An 8,317-nucleotide genomic window follows, 5' to 3' on the forward strand; every position below is an offset into this window, starting at 1 on the left:
CCTCTCCGGCAATCCGACTGCCACGACAGATCTTCCCAATAGTTGCGCCACAATGCTGCCTGAACAAGCTCTTCGGAGTACTGTTCTCTGATGTCCTACCCTACTCTGCCATTCTCCACATGTGGCTCCACCACCCCGCGACTAGTTCTACCATCCGCTGACGTAGGAGAAGCTTCGGGTATGCTCGTTTGTGAGGCACCTCCCAATTTTTGAGTTTCTCTAGCATATTATCTAGAAATTATTTTGCTGTAACTAGACATATCATTGATCCTTGGAAAACTGATTTTTACATGAGCTATGCCTCCTCCACTAAAGTACTCTAGGTTTCAGATTCTATTAGGTGCATATGGGGTGTAGTAGTTGGCGTTCCATATGGTAAATGTGTACTGTGCTTGCAATAAAGTTATCTCTATGCTGTTGGGTGTTCCATATTGCTTGCTTCTACTAGCTGTCGGGTTGGTGCGAGAAAATGTCAGTGCTTAACATGAAGAGGACGAAGTTTTACATTGCTAACCTTCCATCTAAAGTTGGAGCCTTTTACAAAGTGGATACAATCATTGTGCAAGCAGGGGAAGTCAAACTCAGGGTGTTTGTGTATGGAAAAGGTGCGACTTACCATTAATTAGCAGAATTAATGGTGAGAGTTATAGTTAATGACACTTGGAGAAGTCCATCTGATTGGGATTTCATCATGTTTTGCAGGGTTCAACAGAGGGGCACTTCTTCCTATATCATGGTAGAAGCACATCACTTGATGTTGGTTGTTTCTCACTGGATGTCAATACATTCCAGCTTGATAGGGTGTGCACTTCAAAGACGGGCATCTATAGGTCGCGCACATACATAGCAACGTTCCACCATCGTTGTTGTCCTCACCAACAGTGGCAAGTGCTAAACTCTCTATTTTGTCCTAGTTATCTCCTTCCTTCCATACTTACCTCACAAACTTGCCTCATTGTTCATTATTGTGATCAGTAATTTTGACCTACATGGCTTGGTAATTCTTACATTTCTCGTTCTAATGGCAAAAAAAATAAGCACCATAAAAATCAAGCCTAATGCGTCACTGATGTGGGTGGGCCCAATTTGCTTCTTATTCATTCTTCTGTTTTTTTCTGACGGTTGTTATTTCTTTTCATATTTGAAAACAATTCCGAGTACACATATTTTTGGAAATAATTTACTTAAGTTTCAAGTAAATAGTTGCACATTAAAAGAATATTGATGCAGTGTAAAAAATGTGTTCCACAATTTCATAAGTGTCCTTAACATTCATAAACATGTTCATGACATTTAGAAAATGATCTACTTTGCAAACATATGTATAGAACATTTTTTAAAATATATATACAATGTAAAAAAGGTTCACGTAATTTAAATAAGATTTCATACCATTAAACCAAATGTTCATCACATTTTTAGAAAATTTGAAAAACAAATATTTTAAGCTATTGATACGTCTCCAACGTATATATAATTTTTTATTGTTCCATGCTGTTATATTATCATTCTTGGATGTTTTATAATCATTTTATATCATTTTTTGGTACTAACCTGTTGACATAGTGCCAAGTGCCAGTTCCTGTTTTTTTCGTGTTTTACATCGCAGAAAATCAATATCAGATGGAGTCCAAATGCCACGAAACTTTACGGAGAATTTTTATGGGCCAGAAGAAACACAATGGGCCCTGGCTGCGCCTGGGGGGTGCCCCGAGGGGGCACAACCCACCAGGGCGCGCCAGGAGGCCCAGGCGCACCATGGTGGGTTGTGCCCACCTCGGGTGCCCCCCGGACCGCCTCTTTGCTCTATAAATACCCCAAAAATCCTAGAACCCTAGGGGAGTCGACGAAATATTCATCCAGCCACCGCAGAGTCCAAAACCACCAGAGCCAATCTAGACACCATCTCGGATGGGGTTCACCACCTCCATTGGTGCCTCTCCGATGATGCGTGAGTAGTTCTTTATACACTTTCGGGTCCGTAGTTAGTAGCTAGATGGCTTCATCTCTCTCTCTTGATTCTCAATACAATGGTCTCTTGGAGATCCATATGATGTAACTATTTTCGCGGTGTGTTTGTTGGCATTAATGAACTTTGAGTTTATGATCAGATCTATCATTTTATATCCATGAAAGTTTTTGAGTTTCTTTGATCTCTTTTATGCATGATTACTTATAGCCTCGTATTTCTTCTCCGATATTTGGGTTTTGTTTGGCCAACTTGATCTATTTATCTTGCAATGGGAATAGGTGCTTTGTAGTGGGTTTGATCTTACGGTGCTTGATCCCAGTGACAGAAAGGGAAACGACACGTATATATCATTGCTACTAACGATAAAATGATGGGGTCTATCTCTACATAGATAGATCTTGTCTACATCATGTCATCATTCTTATTGCATTAACACTACAAGAAATATGTCAACTTGCGACCATCACTATTGGTCGCTGAAAGGTCATTGTTTTTCATTTGCGACCTTTTTGTGACAAAAACAGAAGGTCAAAAGCTGGCGGTCGTAAACTGAACTTAACGAGAGAAGGTCGTGGAATTCCACAACCAAAACAAAAAGTCGTTGATCCTATGACCTTCTGTTTTGGTCGCTAGCTGTCTGCCCACGCCACATCGGATTCGACGTGGCAAGCTGACATGGCAAAATTGCGACCAATTGAAAAGGTCGTTGACAAGATTCAGCCCGATCCGATTCGGTGTTTATATGGGCCGAGCCGAACAATTCAGCCTTTTATATTTTTTCCCTATTAATTTCAGCATGGGCCATACCCAATAATTCGGCCTTTTTGTTATGTTCTTCCATACTAGGGGGCCTCGGCCTTTTTTGCAGTATATTTTTTTCTAAGGTTTTTTTGTTTCGCTTTTTAAACAATTCAATGCCTGTTGGGTTGTGGCCTTTTCCAGCCCAATTATTTGTCCAATATTAGATCTCGGATTTTGAAAGAAATGTTTGGGCACAAGACCTCTTTAACCCAGTTACACACATGACACATGCATCCGACCTTGTTTCATATTCAAATCAGGAAAACTCCATGTTGAATTCAAATCATCCATCATATCACATCACATAACACATCTCCCAGGTTTACATAACACAACAAAATCATCTCAGAAATACATTTACACAGGAATATAGCAGGAACAGAGGGAATATCTGAGAAGCGGATTAGGAGCACTTGGGTGATCCACCCCCCTATATTCAAAAATAATTTAATAATTCAAAAAAAGCCAAAAAAATCTTGGATATATTTTTGAACCAAATATGACTAGGTACTGTACTCATATAAAATGTTTGGTCAAGGAATAATTTTCGTTGACTTCAGGGCAAAAAAAACAAATTTATGACGACAATGTAGCATGAATAGTACTTGTATCTAGCATTTTTTGTAAAATCTTTGACCCCGGATACAATAAAAGTGATTTCCAATTTAAATCTTTTTATACTAGTGCAATACCTGGTCATGTTTGATTCCGTAAAAAGTTCCGGGATTTTTTGACTTTTTTGAATTACTAAATTATTTTTGAATATAAGGGGCGTAGCACCCGAGAGCTCCTATGCATTTTCGGAATATCTGCTACTATCCTAACATATACGTATATGCATGTGTGCTTGCTTGACCGGCGCATGCATCACGGTAGCAGCCAAGCCAGTAGGCATCATCGACGTCTACTCACAGCTTTCCTCGCACCGGAGAAAGAGTCAAAACAAAAAATATTAGACCATAATATGACACCAGACCATAAATTAGTAACTTTAAATCACAAAGTATATCCACATCACCATAAATTAGTCCCAGACCATCACGTAGAAGCCAAATACTATTAACTGATGATTAGTACACACAGACATGATTCAGCGACATAATGGCTACCACAAGCAAAAGTGACAACTGTGTAAGCAAGCTGCTAGTGTACACAAGGTGATTGAACTCCTGCTGTTTAGTAAGCATACATGGTATGCTACTGTTGCCAGTGTTCTAAACCAACAGAGCATGCTATACGAGCAGAAAAGCAGGAGCTAGGGCTAGAAGATGGAACCGACTCACCGGAGGGCTTGTGGTCGCCGCCGTACACAGCCGCCATCACGCCAGTCGCCTCAAGAAGCACCACCACGCCGGAGACGGTGCCAGACGTGTGCAAGAGCAGAGCACCTGCTGCATCCATTTCCAAATAGAACAAGAACAAAAAATTAGGAAGGGTTGCAAACAAATTAGGAAGGGTTTAAAAAAGGACAGTCATTTAGAATGACAACAGAAATTCAGCTAGTACCATGATTTTCGTTCTCCAGCTAGTTAAAATGAGATACTCATTCATACAAGAAAACATAGACACAATATGAATATTCATTGCACAAGTGCAAGTCATGCAAAATACTTCACTGCAACATATTACGCCTAAACTTCGCATCAGATATAATTGATAAAAATCAGTTTGCTGCTACTGCCATTGGAAAACCGGCACCGAATTGAGCGGTAATAGAGATATATTTGATAAAAATCAGTTTGCTGCTACTGCCATTCGAAATCTAACTGACCAACTAGTTCGAACACTAGGCAATATAAGACAGAAACAAGTAAACCAACACTGAATTGAGCGGTAACAGAGAGGGGAGGGGAGACGTGCAACTTACAGCATCACTCATGGACTTCCACTTCTCACCACCGGCCTTGCCAATCTGCAATTCAACCAACCTAAACCATATCAGGACATAGAATTCACGAGGAAACTCATCTCGCAGCACCACCAGTTCGAACAAACAACGAGACAGAGGCGGATGGGGGACGAAGCGGAACCGAGACGCTTACCACGGAGACCTGCTTGACGTCGGGGTGCTTCTCCTTGTACTCCTTCCTGAAGTTGTCCCTGCAAAGACGAAACACGCACCAAATCCTCAGTCAGGACGTGACGCCACACCACAGAAGCAACACGAATCGAACCAGGAACCAAGACTGGGACTCAGATGAAGATGAAGAAAGCACTCGGGGGCGCGTGGGCTTGTTGGGGTCCTTCTCAGCCTTGATCTTCTTCATCGCAAGCCTGCACCACCACAACAGAAACAACAGCAGCAAACCAAACCGAGTCAGAACCCAACGTGAAATAGCAGCAGCCACCACGAGAAACAAAAACAAGACGGGGAGACGAGGGAGGGAGGGTCGGGGCACTGACCTGTAGTTGCCAGCACGGGAGCCCACCTTTGTTACTATGTTAAAGAAAGTTGATTTGCCAACATTGGGTAACCCCACCTGCATGAAACATCAATAGTAAACTTCATATATCCTCTTATTCCTCTACATGGCAACAACAGAAGAGTGCGCCAATCAACATTCAACAGAAGAGTAGTCCATTATGATTTATGATGAAATCTGAGATCGAATAAAGGATACAAGGGCAAGTATTGTTAAACACCATCAATGAAACTAGAGAAGTGCGGCACTGGCAACTCATGAAACTTCTTGAACAGTAGTAGTACATAGTAACATGCTAGTGTTGTCCAAGCAGACTGAGTTACATGCATAAAACTACAATTCGTCCACCCTGAGTAGTCAAGATAAACACATGCCAAATCTAAATCCATAACCAACTGCAGCTTCTTCTTTTATAGTCTACAACAACATAGTTCAGTAGGAAATCAGAATAGAATTGGACAACGCTGCCCACCCGATTGAGCGAGCCACATGAATTGTTGCTTGAGTTGACTTGAGAAAGCGATAGTACGCTGAAGGAATAAGCTATAGTCCGGGTCAATCAGATGCAGTCATCTTTGACTCCAGTTCTTAATAGTATTCCGGAGTACATTGCTTGATGTAATAATCCAGTTCAATTCAATTTCAATTTCAACAGCGTAATAATTACTTATAACTTGCTTGTCTTTAACTGATAGAAATACATTTACACTTTGAAACAGAGGGAACCTGAAATGGACTAGGTTAAAATCCCACTGTGGTCACTATCCACAACATTATTTCAGCTAAAATGGACTCGTCATCACATCAATTCACTATTGTTTCCTTCCGCTTTTTTTATACTAATGCGCCTCGAAATTCCTTGATTCTCAAACTAGGAATACAATCAACTAACGGCTCAGAGCCAAGAAACAACACTTGGGTGCAACGACAACACACAAGAAACTGCCATCATCAAACACTAATAAAAAAAATTAGATGATCTCAAAGTGAGTGACAAAATCTCAGTATGACATCATCACTCATTTGGACTGCAAGCCCAATGCAATGCATACAATGCAAGTTTAAAAAGAAATCAATCATCTAAACACGGTACTTGAGTCGCACGGCATTTCCTCTCAAAACAAGGACTCTCTTCTACACATGACATGATGTTCCTTTCTAATGTGTGTGGATTTCAATATAAAGAGTGGAAACAAATACTGATGATTCAACAAGTTAAAGTAGAAAAAAATTAGTCCTTGTCTTGGCAAAATGGACATATACTCTTTACAAAGTCCATGGCTAATGCTAATCCAACTCTGCCCCAACATCCACACTTCACAGAGCTGCATCCAGCTTAAAGCCTAAACAGTTATACAATGGGGGCCTGAAACATAAAGCCTGACAACTACGTTTTGACATAATTTCTTAACTTCAGATGCCAATCCCTTTTGCTGGATGTTTATATACAACGACAACACAACGGTACTACACCCACCACTTGTGCACTGTGACAACCAAATCTAAATCCACCTTGTGAGACGTCGCACTATGCCACCACAGTCAGTCTCTATGCCAACAATTACAGTTCCAGATAACAAAATCCTTGGTCAAATTGACACGAAGCAACTATAGGTGACATTAAACATCACTTAGAAGAGATGCCCCAAATTATTGACCATTATAGCTTTCAAACTATAAGAAGCAAAACAGGGACATCTCATCAATATTAAACAGGGACATCTTTTAAACTCATGCTTTCAAACTATAAATATAGCAGTGCATAGTACAGAGCAAAACAGGGACATCTCATCGCCAGCAACATGAATAATCCAGGGCCTACTATGCAACACAAGGACATTTCCATGACACATAAGAAGCTGAACATAACACAACACATGGTAAATGTCAGGGAGCTCATATTCTGAACTCATAAGCATGTCAAGTCCGCTTGCGGCCTAAACAGGTACATGCAGGAGGTAGGGAGGAGGGAGCGGGCATGCAGATGGGACCTGGAGGGTCGTGTAGTCGTGGGCGAGCTTGTAGTCCTTGTAAGGAAGTAGCCACCGCTGTCAGCCACCCTAGTCGACCCGGCCTAGACGCTGTCGAGCGTGTTCTTGCGGCCACTGCACCACCCACATCCTGGAAAACCAGACACACAACAAAAATGTCAGATCTGAGTCATATATGTTGCGGATAACCGTGAGAAGAAAGTGGAGGAGTGGATCTGCGGCCGGCGCTGTCCGGGAAGAAGGTGTCCGACGACGGCCTTGTTGGGGAGGAGGGAGAGTCGAGGAAGCATCCAGGCAACGAGGAGGGTTCGGGTCCAGGAGCAGCCATTGGGGAAGCGGCAAGTCGGAGACGCGGCTGTCTCAGCGCGGTAGATGTCGGGGGGAGGCTGTAGAGTCGCCGGAGCCGTGCCGGCAATGGAGGCGCCGCCGCCCCCAAAACCCTAGAGCCACGGGGAAGGCTGCGGGTGAGCCGCTGTGGGAGGAAGAAGGGGGCGGGTAGCCTAAGGGAGAATGACCGTCGGGCGTCGAGGGAACGGAGCAGGGGAGGGGGTGGATCTGGCCGCCGCCATGGCCGTGGCCGTGCCATGCAGCTATGTCTAGGTCACGAGCGAGGAGGGAGCGCGGATCCGACCGCAGTCGTGGGAGAGAAGGGGAGGGGAGGGGTCGTCGGCGACCGGGGTTGGGGGAGAGGACGGAGGACGGCGGCGGCGGTGGTCGGGGATCGAGATATTGAGACGGCGGGGGTGGCGGCTGTGGGACGAGAGGAGGAGAAGTGCAGGCTGTGTCAGGTGTACGTGGGTGAGAGGGTGAGGGGTGTGGGCTGCCGTTGGATCCCGGACCATCCAACGGTGGTTTGTGCACGATCCGTGTGAAATGCCAATGGACCAATCACAATGTAGTACGCACTTTGACGATTCTATAATCATCTAAATTGATCGTAATCGATTAAATAATATGTTAAATCATGTCAGCTATTTTATAACATCATATAATTAAAAAAATAAGAACAATAGAAAATCTTCGCATCGTGTCACAAGTGAGACTTGTTTTTCAGAAAAATAACAAACCTAGAATAATACAAATATCTTTAAAAATCGTTCTCAAAATGAGTTTATTTTGCAGAAAAACAT

The 8,317-nt window shown here is 42.9% G+C and overlaps 1 non-coding gene across 1 annotated transcript; it reads right to left on the bottom strand.

Annotated features, from left to right (window-relative positions):
• Positions 1 to 3,029: 3,029 nt before the first annotated feature.
• Positions 3,030 to 7,981, bottom strand: LOC125516382 (uncharacterized). Its single transcript, XR_015608460.1, has 6 exons — positions 7,188 to 7,981; positions 5,177 to 5,253; positions 4,816 to 5,047; positions 4,641 to 4,685; positions 4,057 to 4,164; positions 3,030 to 3,687 (listed from the first exon to the last, which is right to left on the bottom strand). It is a non-coding gene; the product is annotated as an uncharacterized LOC125516382 (transcript).
• Positions 7,982 to 8,317: the final 336 nt, after the last annotated feature.

This window comes from Triticum urartu, chromosome 6A, assembly GCF_056163025.1.
Source record: "Triticum urartu cultivar PI428250 chromosome 6A, HENAU_Tu73, whole genome shotgun sequence".
NCBI classification, from domain to species: Eukaryota; Viridiplantae; Streptophyta; class Magnoliopsida; order Poales; family Poaceae; genus Triticum; species Triticum urartu.